The sequence below is a fragment of the Aotus nancymaae genome, unplaced genomic scaffold (genome assembly GCF_030222135.1).
Source record: "Aotus nancymaae isolate 86718 unplaced genomic scaffold, 86718_ANA_hifiasm-v0.15.2.pri h1tg000062l, whole genome shotgun sequence".
Taxonomy (NCBI): Eukaryota; Metazoa; Chordata; class Mammalia; order Primates; family Aotidae; genus Aotus; species Aotus nancymaae.
This window is the reverse complement of record NW_026988476.1, coordinates 5,692,090-5,705,884: the sequence shown is the minus strand read 5'-3', so window position 1 is coordinate 5,705,884 and position 13,795 is coordinate 5,692,090. Positions and strand designations below refer to the sequence as shown.

Below are 13,795 nucleotides of genomic sequence, written 5' to 3'. Positions count from 1 at the left end.
GGCCTGGGCCTCTGCACCAGCTTCCCCCTAAGCAGCGTTGCCTGTCTGCCTGCGCTGCAGGAGCCTTCCTCCGTGTATCTTGCCAATGCCAAGAGGCAAGAGGCGAGAGAGCATGGCAGGGAGCCAAGCTGCTCGTGGATGACAAGCCCTGAACCGGAGGCAGGCCCTCAGCCAATCTCCATCTTCCTCCCTTCCCCTCCCTCCCTCCCTCACTCTTTCTCTCTCTCTTTCTCTCTCTCTCTCTCTCTCTCACACACACACACACACACACACACACACAGACACACACACTCCCCCAGGGAGAGGACTCTGGTCTAATTATATCCTGGGAAGTGGGGCATGTTTCACAGCATGTTTAACTCCTGAGAGCCCTGTGCTAAAACCGTGGATGGGTCTAGACAGCTCAAGACAATGACCTGAAAGGGGGCCATTCTTGTAAGCGGAGAGACAGCCCAGGGTGCGCACCTACATGAGAGCTCGGTCGGTTGCCTGCAGTGGTCAGGAGGTGATGCGGCCACAGGGTGCAGGAGGCCCTGCAGGCAGCGACTGACACAGGCAGGGCCCGAGGCATCACAGGACCCGGGACTCCACACACTGGCCAGGCCTTTGTCCACACAGCAGGTGCCAAGGAAGAGCTCTGTGCCTCTGTGGGCCTGGCATCAATGCCTCCTTTTTCCTGAAGTTCCACAGTGCAGGCTGCCTGTGCCCCCCTGGCTCATGGGATTGCAATGATGAAGGCAGGAGGCGGAGAAAGGGGGGCTTTGGCTGGTCTCTCCATGACCTCTGCCAGGGCTGGGCCTCACAAAGGGAAGAAGTGAACAAAAGTCAGGAGGGCCTTTGCAGAGCATCTGTTCCACTGAGAGGACCCAGCCCAGGCCTTCTGAAGATGGCAGCAACCCCAGGGGGGTCAGTGACTGCCCCAAACTAAGGGAGGGGCCTGGGGCACTGACACTGATCCAGAGAGCCAACCCCCACCCCAAACTGTCACTAAAGTTTAGAACAAGGCTTTCCATTGGAAGAAGGCCGCAAGGTGGCCTGCCTGGAGCCCCTCAAGGAGAACACAGGGCTTCTCCAGTCAGGTGGCAGGGGGCAGGGCTGGACTACAGAAGGTTATGGACACTGGACATGACCTCTGGGCAATGGGGAGCCACATGAACTTCTTGAGCAGGAAGTCTCAGGATAAAAGTCCAGTAGTGATACGTAAGGGAACTTAGGATGTAGAGAGCTGGGAGGTAGCCCCGGCTGGAAGCAGCTGCAGCTGCCCAAGAGTGAGAAAATGCAGATCTGGAGAGAGGTCGGGGAATCAATCAGGTGCAAGATGCACTGTGAGGAGCAGACTGCAGAGACTGGCTGACTCCTTGGCCGACTGGCAGATGAGCATCTGACTCAGGCCCATGCTTGTGTCTGGGAGCAGGAAACCGGTTCCGGCTACTTTAAGCAGAGGGGAATTTAATGGAAGCCCACAGTGGGGAGAGCTCACAGAATGGACAGTAGATGGGGAAACCAGGCTTGGGAAAGTCAGGAAGTAAGGGCTCTCGGGGTGGAAACCAATCGTGGCCAGGACCCCGGGTCTCAGCCACCCCTGCTGCACCTGCTTTTGTAAAGGACCTGTCACCACCAATGTCCTCAGCTCACTCAGGAGCCAAAGCCCTAGGCAAGAATGGCCAGTTGGCCAGGGGACGCCACATTCCTGTCCTTCCAGGCTGGGGCAAGCTGGGAAGGATGTGACCCCTTTGGCTCTCCTTGAGGGAAGCAGGCATGAGGCGATCTCCTTCAAGGAGGTCAGGGTACTCTTAGGATAGGGGCACTGGACACCCCTAAAATACAGCCAGCCTCCACCTGGCCTTGTCACCAAGCCACTGGTTCCCCAACTCACTGAGCCCTCTCCCCACCCTCTTCCTCTCCTGAAACTGCTCCCCCGGGCTTCTCCCCCATTTGTGCTGCACCCAGTGCTGCTGCAGACGGCAACTGGGTGTGCTGGCCTCTGGGCTTCCAGAGCACTGAGGAAAGTCCTGGCTCTGTAGGTCCCTCCCTCAGTTTACCCTTCATACTGCCCAGAACAAGCCTCCCATCTCCCTCAGAGTGAAGCCTGATGTCCTTCCAGGGCGCCCGGGCCTTTCATGCACCTGCCACGCCTCCTTGCCACAGTCTCTCCCGTGGCAGGCACACCCTTACTTTTGGAGTGCTTTTGCCTGAAAGGCCTCTGAACCCCACCCACCAGCCCTCTGGTCCCGCTGGGGCTGGCCAATCCCTCCTCAGCTGCAGGTCACCTCTCTCCCTCCTCAGGTTCCTAAACACTCCTTCTCCTTGATCCCACCACGTTTGTACAGGTCTCAACCAATGCATTTACTCTGCCCAGAAATATCACATTTTGTGTCATTTGCTTGCAATCCTTTTTTCCCTTTTAATGATCACTCGTGGTTCCGTCCTGTTCCCCATCCCGTTTTTGCAGGTAGCACTTTTCCTGAATTTGGTGTGTTGTTTTCCAATCCATTCCAGCTTCGTTTACACACCTGTGCCTCCACATCCAGTGCCTGGTGCAGCCTTGGGCAGTGTTGGTTTTTGTCCCGTTGACGGGAGTGTCGTTGGGCTTCAGGTGCCATTTCAGGCCTTCGCTTTTCTGCTCAGCGCCCTCTGGGCGATCCACAGGCTGTGCAGTGACCACTCCTCTGTCACCCCTGTGCCTCCCTCCTCAAAGGGCAGAACCTGTGTTTTTCTGCTCTGTTTTCCCAATTAGGTGCTGGAGACATATTTTTGAATGAATATTTGCATGAGTCAAGACTCATTTTCACTATTTCCATTGAAAATATCACATCCACACCCAGTTACAGGGCTCCCTTCCCACTTCGTCTCCCTAATGTCCTGCCTTTTTTTGAGTTCTAGGTTTTATATTTATTTTTGTTGTATTTTTTGAAACAGGGTCTCACTCTGTCACCCAGGCTGGGGTGCAGTGGTGCAATCTTGGCTCACTGCAGCCTCAACCTCCTGGGCTCAAGCCATCCTCCCACCTCAGCCTCTCAAGTAGCTGGGACTACAGGCATGCACCACCATGTCTGGCTAATTTAAAAAATTTTTTTCTGTCTCACTATGTTGCCCAGGCTGGTCTTGAACTCTTGGACTCAAGCAATTCTCCCACCTTGGTCTCCCAAATTGCTAGGATTACAGATGTGAGTCACTGCACCCAGCCTGCGTTCTAGGTTTTAAATTCACATCCGCCCTCTTTCACTCTTCCCTGCAACTCCCTGCTCCTCATCCAGCGTCTTCAGTCCTGCTGATCTTTTGGAGAACATTTGAACATAGTTTGAAAAATACAAAATGAAATGACTATAAATAACCCCCTGTGCCAGCAGGAATAAATCAAATTGCTGAATCCCAGATAATGAAGTGATTACTAGGTATCACTGCAGACATTTTTATATATAACATTATAATATAAGCAGTTTCCATATTATAAAAGTTATTTAAGCATAAATCTTAATGGCTTCATAGTAGCCAAGTGAATTTAGTAATTTATCTGTTCACTTCTCTATTAGATATTTTATTTCCATTTCCATTTTTTTGGTATTAGAAATAATGTTGATTGGCCGGGAGTGGTGGCTCACACCTGTAATCCAAGCACTTTGGAGGCCAAGGCAGGTGGATCACCTGAGGTCGGGAGTTCAAGACCAGCCTGACCAACATGGTGAAACCCCATCTTTTTAAAAAAATAAAATAAAATAAATTTTTTAAAAAAAGAAATAATGTTGATTATAGAGCATCTTATGTATTTAAGGTTATAGCTTTTTTAAAATTTTGTGATGACAGAGTCTTGCTCTGTCACCCAAGCTAGAGTGCAGTGACCCAATCTCGGCTCACTGCAACCTCTGTCTCCTGGGTTCAAGCAATTCTGCTTCAGCCTCCCTAGTAGCTGGGATTATAGGCACCCACCACCATGCCCAGCTAATTTTTGTATTTTTAGTAGAGATGGGGTTTCACCACATTGGCCAGGCTGGTCTCCAACTCCTGACTTCAGGTGATCCACTTGCCTTAGCTTCCCAAAGTGCTGGGATTACAGGTATGAGCCACCACACCTGGAGTTTCATAAGAGCACTTACTGGGCCAAAGGGCATGAGGTTGCTAAGGTTCCTTACACACATTTTGAAATCAGTCCACTTTATCCAAGCAAGCACGTCTCCCTCCTCCCAGCAGTGGCTTAGTGAGGACACGTGTTCCACAACAGCACTTTCTGTAACCCTGGATGCTATACATTGTTAAATAGATCTTATTTTAAATATGTATTTCTTTGATTATATATATTTTTCCCTTTTTTCTTTTTTCTTTTTTTTTTTTTGAGACAGAGTCTTGCTCCATCAGCCAGGCTAGAGTGCAGTAGCATGACCTCGGCTACTGCAACCTGAGTTCAAGTGATTCTTTTGCCTCAGTCTCCCGAGTAGCTGGGATTATAGGCGCATGCCACCACACCCAGCTAATTTTTGTATTTTTAGTAGAGATGGGGTTTCGCCATGTTGGCCAGGCTGGTCCTGAATTCCTGGCTTCCTGTGACCCGCTTGCCTCCACCTCCCAAAGTGCTGGGATTCTAGGTGTGAGCCACCACACCTGGCCTGATTATATTTTTTCAGTGGTTTCATAATCAATTGTGGTTTTTTTTGTATGTGATTTATCTACTCATTCTTTACATATCTTGGAGTAACATTGTTTTCCTTTAGAATTTAATCATATAATACAAGTTTCAACTCTTTGTCACCATGTTTATCAATATTGTTTACCAGATTTTCTTTTCTTTCTTTTATTTTCCCCCAAGACAGAGTCTTGTTCCTGTTGCTCAGGCTGGAGTGCAGTGGTGCAGTCACGGCTCACTGTAGCCTCGACCTCCCAGACTCAAGTGATCCTTCCATCTCAGCCTCCTGAGTAGTTGGGGCTACAGGCATGTGCCACCATGCCTGGTTAATTTTTTAAATTTTTTGTAGAGATGGAATCTTATCATGTTGCCTAGGCTGGTCTTGAACTCCTGGGTTCAAGCAATTCTCCCACTTCAACCTCTCAAAGTCCTGGGATTACAGGTATGAGCTACCATGCTCAACCAGAGTCTTTTAATTTTTTTTTTTTTTTTTTTGAGATGGAGTCTCACTCTGTTGCCCAGGCTGGAGTGCAGTGGCACAATCTTGGCTCAGTGCAACCTCCGCCTCCTGGGTTCAAGCGATTCTCCTGCCTCAACCTCCTGAGTAGCTGGGATTACAGGCGCCCACCACCACGCCCAGCTAATTTTTGTAGTTTTAGTAGAGACAGGGTTTCACCATGCTGGCCAGGCTGGTCTTGAACTCCTGACTGGCTCACTGTAGCCTCGACCTCCCAGACTCAAGTGATCTGCCCGCCTTGGCCTCCCAAAGTGCTGAGATTACAGGCCTGAGCCACCACGCCCTGCCAAAGTTTATATATTTAAATTACAGTCCTTACAGCTGGTGTACCATGGCACAGTCCTTCTCTTTTAGGGATAAGTACTAAAATTGAGATGACTTTATATGATACGGCGACCGCTGCTTACTTTTGAAGCGGCTGCGTTGTCTAGGGTACATACCCTGGGGTTCTTCATCTTGTGCTAGGAAAACTTAGCACAGGACACACAAGAGGAGTTCAGGAGCAGAGGTTTAATAGGCAGAAGAGAAGAGAAAGAGAAACAGCTCTGCTCGAGAGAGAGAGAGATAGGGGTCTCCCAGGGGAGAAAACCAGCGGGCCTCAGACGAGCCAGATTTTATAGGCAGGTTTGAGGAGGCGGTGTTTCATTGACATAGGACTCACAGATTGGTTCCATCAGGTATGACATTTACATGGCAGGAAGGCTGGCCGCCCTGCCCTGATGTTGTTAAGCAAATGAACTCTCTCTGTTGACCAGCGCCATCTTGTCTGTTCCTTACTGTACACCTGGCTGATAAAGAGCAGGGAAGATGGGCCCGCCATCTTGAACAAGAGTGGCACAACTGCCAACATCTATGTGTGCCGCTAGATTTTACAGGCGGCTCTTTGTTAGAAAGGAAAATAATTTGGGGCTGCTTTTCTTTCTTTCTTTTTTTTTTTTTGAGACGGAGTTTTGCTCTTGTTGCCCAGGCTGGTGTACAATGGCACAATCTCGGCTCACTGCAATCTCCACCTCCTGGGTTCAAGCGGTTCTACCTCAGCCTCCCAAGTAGCTGGGATTACAGGCATGTGCTACCATGCCTGGCTAATTTTTGTATTTTTAGTAGAGGTGGGGTTTCTTCATGTTGGCCAGGCTGGTCTTGAACTCCTGACTGTAAGCTTAGCCGAGAGAAAGAATAGACCCAAAGTCAGGCAAGCAAGTTTTATTAACCTGCTGGGCTGCCCTGAGCTTACAAAACGAGCGGTGTTTGTGCAGTGACAGGGGCATAAGGGAGTTTCAGGACTGAGATAATCTATCAGCTTGTAACAGGCACAGAGATAGTTTGTAACTTGTGACAGACTTACGATACATCATCCTGTGACTTTTGTGGCGGCAGTTTTTAAAAAATAGGATTTTACAGGTATGTGTAAAACAGGAATTTACAAGTACGGATAACAAGCACTGGTTTTCCCTTTCTTCCCCCAGCTGTCCAGGTGGCTGTAATCAGGCTTTGCTTCATTGTAGCACCTAGACAGGAGTCAGGAATGCAGCTGCGGAGCAATCAGAGGCCGGGATCAGCTGGCGCGGAGGGGGTTTCTGAGGCAGCTTGTTCCTAACAGCTCACGTGATCCACCCACCTCAGCCTCCCAAAGTGCTGGGGTTACGGACGTAAGCCACTGCACCCGGCCTGGTAAGTACTTAAAAAATTTTTTTTAAACTTAAGTAATTTGGCAAAACAAGCTACTATAAAGACATTCCATCCTTTCAACTTCTTGACTAATTATAGTTAATGTTCATCTACATTTTATATCTATTTATAAGAGCAAATGAATATTAATGAAAAAACTAGGACGCCATTGATCGTGCTGTGTGTGAAAGTTTGGCTGGGATTTCACAACCTATTTATAGGCAAATTTTCTGTTAGCACTATTGCTTCTGGTTCATGAGATGAACTAATAGTCATTTCCTGGTGTTTCAGAAGAACGCCCTGGCTACCTCGCCCCAGCTAGTCTGCCACCGTCTCACAGAAGCATATCATGTAATTCAGCCATTCCAGACCCAATCATTTCTGAAAAAGTGAGAGCACTGTTTCTGCCAACCCAGAGTCCTTTGTAACTGAGCCCGTGTTTTCTGCAGAGAGTTTAGGAGGAGGATCTTTGTTCAATCCGCCTCTTTAGAGGGAACAACTGTGTTTGCAACACTTGTGGTTCTCCTTATGAAATGAACTGCTGAGTCACCTCTATGAGGAATTCCTGTAATGAGCTTCCTAGATTTCCCAAGATTCCTTTTATATTCATTTTTCCTTGATTAAGAAATGAGTGCCGGCTAAGCGTGATGGCTCACACCTGTAAGCCCAGCACTTTGGGAGGTCGAGGAAGGAGGATCACCTGAGCTTAGGAGTTCGAAACCAGCCCGGGCCACATGGTGAAACACCTTCTCTACAAAAAATGCAAAACAATTAGCTGGGCGGGGTGGTGCATGCCTATAGTCCCAGCTACTTGGGAGGCTGAGGCAGGAGAATTGCTTGAACCTGGGAGGTGAAGGTTGCAGTGTGCTGAGATCACGCCACTGTACTCCAGCCTGGGTGACAGAGTGAGACCCTGTCTCAAAAAAAAAATGAGTAGCCTAGTAAATATCACAAAAGGTAGAGAGATATGGGTGTTTACAGCTGAGACTCCTTCAGGTGCAGTGCAGGGAGCTTTGAAACAGAACCACTTTCCTTCCTTTCTTTATCTTTTTCCTTTCTTTCTCTCTCTTCCTTTTTTCTTCTTCTTCTTTTTTTTTTTGTTTTTTTTTTGTTTTAGATAGGAGGTCTGTAATATGTTGCCCAGGCTGGTCTTGAACTCCAGGGCTCAAGTGATCCTCCTGCCTGGGCCTCCCAAAGTTCTGGGTTTACAGGTGTGAGCCACCGCACCTGGTCCAGAACCTGCCCTTCTATTTGCTAAGGGCTTCATTCACAGATGTGGGAAAGACTGCCGGCCAGGACCCTTTCTTGGAAAAGAGGGGCCAGCTGCACACACAGTGTTGACTTTCTGCCCAAATGGTCTACTTCAAAAGGCCACTTCATCTTTTTTTTTTTTTTTTTTTTTTTAGACAGAGTCTCACTCAGTCGCCAGGTGCCAGGCTGGAGTGCAGTGGCACGATCTTGGCTCACTGCAACCTCCGCCTCCCAGGTTCAAGCAATTCTCCTGCCTCAGCCTCCCGAGTAGCTGGGACTACAGGCACACGCCATCACGCCTGGCTAATTTTTGTATTTTTAGTAGAGACAGGGTTTCACCATGTTGGCCAGGATGGTCTCGATCTCTTGACCTCATGATCTGCCCGCCTCGGCCTCCCAAAGTGCTGGGATTACAGGCGTGAGCCACCGCGCCCGGCCCAGGCCACTTCATCTTAATTGGAACTTTTATTTCCCGCTGCTCAGTGCCCCAGGCCTCCCAGATCCTGATGAGGGGAAGGCACTTTTACTCCTGTTTCTGGCTTGCTAGTCCTGCATCTTGGCTTGCCTTCCAGCCTTATTGTTTTTGCTTTGTCTGAGACAGGGTCTCACTCTGTCTCCGGGGCTGGAGTGCAGTGGTGCAATCACATCTCACTGTGGCAGCCTCAACCTTCCGGGCTCAACCTTCTGAGCTCAAGCAATTCTCCTACCTCAGCCTTCTGAGTAGCTGGGACTACAAGTGCATGCCACCACACCTGGCTCTTTTTTCTTTTTTGTAGACACAGAGTCCCACTATGTTGCCCAGGCTGGTCTCAAACTCCTGGGCTCAAGCATTCCTCTTGGTTTTGCCTCCCAAAGTGCTGGGATGACAGGCGTGAGCCACCGCGCCCAGCCCAGCCTCATTGTTGAGCAGTCTGAACAACCAAGCTCCTGGTGAGAATTCTATGACCTACCCTCCAGCAGGCAGCAACAGGATTGGGCCCAGGGTCCAGCTGGACACATCTGTCGAGCTTCTGACCTCATGATCTGCCCACCTCAGCCTCTCAAAGTGTTGGGATTACAGGCGTGAGCCACTGTGCCCAGCCTTTTTTTGTTTTTGTTATTTTTTTCTGAGACTGAGTTTAGCTCTTGTTGCCCAGCCTGGAGTACAATGGCACAATCTTGGCTTACTGCAACCTTCGACTCCAGGGTTCAAGTAATTCTCCTGCCTCAGCCTTCCTAGTAGCTGGGATTACAGGTGTTGGTCACCACGCCCCCCTGATTTTTTGTGTTTTTATTTTGTATTATTTTTATTATATATATATATATATATATATATTTTAAGACAGGGTTTCACCATGTTGGCCAGGCTGGTCTTGAACTCCTGACCTCAGATGATCCACCTGCCTTGGCCTCCCAAAGTGCTGAGATTACAGGCGTGAGCCACCACGCCCGGCCGATTTTTTGTATTTTTAGTAGAGATGGGATTTCGCTATGTTGCCAGGATGGTCTCAAACTCCTGACCTCAGGCGATCCACCTGCCTCAGCCTCCCAAAGTGCTGGGATGACAGGCATGAGCCACCGCACCTGGCAGCTGGACACATTCTTTATGGCCTCCTCTTCCCCACTGGTCAGCCAAGGATCTGGTCTGAGCAAGGCTTTCTCACAGTTCAGGGTCATGGAACTGCTGGAGTTTTCACTGTGAATAACCAAGAAAAACTTCCCTGCTCTTGGGGCTGGTTTTCCTGGGTAGCCTTTGTGAGCTCCTGCTCAGAGGACCCCTCAATACTCCATCAAGGGAGGGAGGCCACCACGGAGTCACTTCTGGGAAGGCACTAGAACACAGTGGTTCATGGTGGCCTCCTGGCCTCACTGCCTGCCAGCCGTGGGACCTTGAGCACATCTAACCTTTCTGTGCCTCAATTTACTTACCCTTCAATTGAAGGTTTGGTAGCTCCTACCTATGGTATGAAAAGAAGTAACCCAAATGCTTGACCTATGGTAAGTTCTCAATAATGTGACCATTAATATTAACTATTGGGGCCAGGTGCAGTGGCTCACAGCTGTTATCCCAGCACTTTGAGGGGCTGAGGTGGATGGATCACTTAAGGTTAGGAGTTTGAGACCAGCCTGGCCAATATGGTGAAACCCTGTCTCAACTAAAAATACAAAAATCAGCCAGGCGTGGTGGCGTGTGCCTGTAATCCCAGCTGCTCAGGAGGCTGAGGCACAAGAATTGCTTGAATCCAGGAGGTGGAGGTTGCAGTGAGCTGAGATCATGCCATTGCACTCCAGAGCTAGACTCTCTCAAAAAAAAAAAACTTAGTTATTGGGCAGTGGGAAGACTATGAAGACTTTTTTTTTTTTTTTTTTTAATAGACGGAGTCTCATTCTGTTACCCAGGCTGGAGTGCAGTGGCGCGATCTCAGCTCACTGCAACTTCAGCCTCCTAGGTTCAAGCAATTCTCCTGCCTCAGCCTCCTGAGTAGCTGGGATTACAGGCGCACACCACCACGCCCAGCTAATTTTTGTATTTTTAGGTTTCGCCATGTTTGTCAGGCTGATCTTGAACTCCTGATCTCATGATCCGCCTGCCTCAGCCTCCCAAAGTGCTGGGATTACAGGCGTGAGCCACCTCGCCCAACCTTTAAAGATTATTTATTTATCTTTTTTTTTATTTTTGAGACGAAGTCTCGCTCTGTCGCCCAGGCTGGAGTGCAATGGCACAACTCACTGCAACCTCCGCTTCCTGGGTTTAAGCAATTCTTTCACCTCAGCCTCTGAGTAGCTGGGACTACAGGTGCGTGCCACCACACCTGGCTAATTTTTTGTTTTTTTTGTTTTTTGTTTTTGAGACAGAGTCTCACTATATCACCCAGGCTGGAGAGCAGTGGCATGATCTCAGCTCACTGCAAACTCCGCCTCCCAGATTCAGGTGATGCTCCTGCCTCAGCCTCCTGAGTAGCTGGGATTACAGGTGTGTGCCACCACACCCAGCTAATTTTTGCATTTTTAGTAGAGATGGGGTTTCACCATGTTGTTCAGGCTGGCCTCGAACCTCTGACCTCAAACTCCTGACTTTGTGATCCTCCTGCCTCGGCCTCCCAAAGTCCTGAGATTGCAGGCGTGAGCCACCGTGCCTGGCCCCATTTTTTGTATTTTTAGTAGAGACAGGGTTTCACCAGATTTGCCAGGCTGATCTCGAACTCCTGACCTCAAGTGATCTGCCCGCCTTGGCTTCTCAAACTGCTGGGATTACAGGAATGACCCACCACACCAGGCCTATGAAGACTTTTTATCTTCCCTGTTTCAGAAAATAATCCCAGTTGATCCCACTAATTGGAGTCAACACTCACACCACCCTCACCTGGGCTGCAGAAGGCCTTGTCTTAGCCAATAGGCTAGGGACACAGCACCTAGACCTTCACTCCAGTCCTTGGATTTCTGTGGCTTCTATCCTAGAATGACTGTCCACATTCAGTGCACACTCCTCAGGTTAGGCATGAATCGGGAGGTGGAAGGTCGCTCAGGAATCTGTGTACTATAAGGAAAAAGGAACACTGGCATCACACAGTCAATGTGGACTGATACCTGTATTTCCACCCCACTTTGGAAGATCCTAAGAGATGGGATCTCAGAGTCGGGAACAGTCACCACTCCCATAAGGGTTATCAGGGAGGGCTTTGTAACCATCCAACCGGTTCTTCTTGCCCGGTGCCCAGATAGAGCCAATTTATCAAGACAGGGAAACTGCAATAGAGAGTTTAGTACACCAAGAGCTGACTAAATAAAAGACCACAATTTTATTACTACTAAATCAGCCTCTCTGAAGATTCAGAGGCTAGGATTTTTCAAGAATAGCTCGGTGGGCAGGGGGCTAAGGAATCGGTACTGCTGAATGGCTGGGGATACAATCATAGTGGTGTGGGAAATGGTCTTCTTGCACTGAGTCTATTTCTGGGTGTGGGCCACAGAAAAGTTGGGTCAAGAGGCCTGGTCTTCAGAAATGCAAATGGCTGAAAAGCCATCTCAGAAGGCCAGTCTCAGTTTCTACAATAGTGATGTATGTAATATAAGAAAGTAGTTGGAGAAGTTGCAAATCTTGAGACTTCTGGAATAATGGCTGGTAATCATTGAACTATGTGTACATCTTAGCAGAGCTCAGGCCCCTCCCATCCTCCTAACCTGGTGGCCTTTCATTAGTTTTACAAAAGTGGTTTAATTTTGGAGAAGAGCTATTATCATTTAAACTATAAACTACGTTTCTCCCAGAGGTACCTTGGCTCACAACTAAGAATGAGCCAAGGGCACTTTGGAGGTGAAAGGCAGGATGGAGTTGGTTAGGTCAGATCCCTTTCACTGTCGCCATTTCCTCACTGTTAAAATGTTTGCAAAGGCAGTTTCAGCTTCAGGAAGAGGTGGCATTTACTTTCCTTAATATGCTGAGGATCACCCCTCCCCAGCTTCTGAACAACCAGTTTTCAATGAAGTCTCTTTGGTCTGCGACTCCAGGCTTTTGGCAAAGGGTTTAGAAAAGTTGCTCAGAGAATGCCAAGTGACAGGAGAGCAGGATGAGAGGGGAGGGCACTGCACCACGCTGGGACTCCTGGGTTCTAGTCCAGCTTTGCAACTCATGAGCAAGTTCCAACTCCCAGGCCCCTTCCTGGTCTGTGAAATTCGGGTGATTAGGGAATTGGTCAGAAGCTCCCCGACCTCTCCTCTAGCTTGCAAAGTCTAGTTTCCTTTGCAATCCAGTCCCCGCCCCAACCCAGCCTGTACATCTGGATACCTGGAGAAGATGCCATGAGATTCATCTGACTCATGTTACGGTAACAGGATGCATTTCATGCTGCTCTCTGGACCTGGAGAAAAACAAGAGTGCCAAGCACGGACCAGCCTGCGGGCGTTTCCTGTTTCTCCGAAAGCTGACTGGCTGTCGGCATCCCCGGGCCATGCATGCCAAAAAAAGGGCAGCATCTCCTGATCTGCCCAGGCCCCCGGCCACCCCTGTGTCTTCTAGGACTGGGTGTGGCCCCTGGTCCACTAATTGGCGTCTGGCCCAGGAGCTGAAAGGTGTCATCCCTGCCGTCCCATGGGTGGAGCTGGTGTGGAAGGAGGGACCCATCCGCAGCCCAGCCACACCTGCAGGGCAACTGTGTGCCCAGGTATCCCAGCACCCAGCTTGGTACATCAGAGGTCTCAGTCAGATCCATGATGATTCCTGGTGCCTCCGGAGGCCCCACCTGGGGAGGAATGTATTTGGCACATCCATGGATCTGAAACGGGGGAGTTCGTGGCGGGGCCTGCTCCCAGAATGTATTCATTCACACTGCCAGACTCCAGGCCCATCAGTTCCTTCAAATCCACCGAGCTGAGATCTTCCAGGCCCTGAGACCCCAGCATGGAGGGTGGTGTTCATGGTGGCCTTTCTGACAGGATCAGCTGGGGTGAGGAGAGGGTCTAAGAGACCTTTTGTGCAAATCTCTAGTGTGACGGGCCGGAGTCTGCTGTCCCATGCATGTGGTGGGTATTTGGAGAGCTTTTAATAAAGGAACCATTTACAAAGGCCAGGGCCCAGTGTGAGGCAGCCACAAGGGATGGTGCTGGACACGAGGCTTGTGGCAGCTGCCTGGACCCCACCTGGCCCTGGTGGGAGCCTGAACCCAAAGGTGACCCAGGGAGAGAAAGAAAGCGGGGTGCGGGCGTGGGCGCGGTGCGGCCTTCAGGTGACCTGCAACGCCTGTGAAGAGCCCGCAGGGAGTCCAGGG

The 13,795-nt window shown here is 49.6% G+C and overlaps 1 long non-coding RNA gene across 3 annotated transcripts in view; it reads left to right on the top strand.

Moving 5' to 3' along the window:
• LOC105728543 (uncharacterized) overlaps nucleotides 1-13,795 on the top strand; it is a 79,772-nt gene that overhangs the window by 9,102 nt on the left and 56,875 nt on the right. For all 3 annotated transcript variants that reach the window (XR_001110054.2, XR_010338562.1, XR_010338563.1), the window contains exon 2: nucleotides 6,599-6,803. This is a non-coding gene — a long non-coding RNA (uncharacterized LOC105728543). The remainder of the gene's footprint in view (nucleotides 1-6,598; nucleotides 6,804-13,795) is intronic.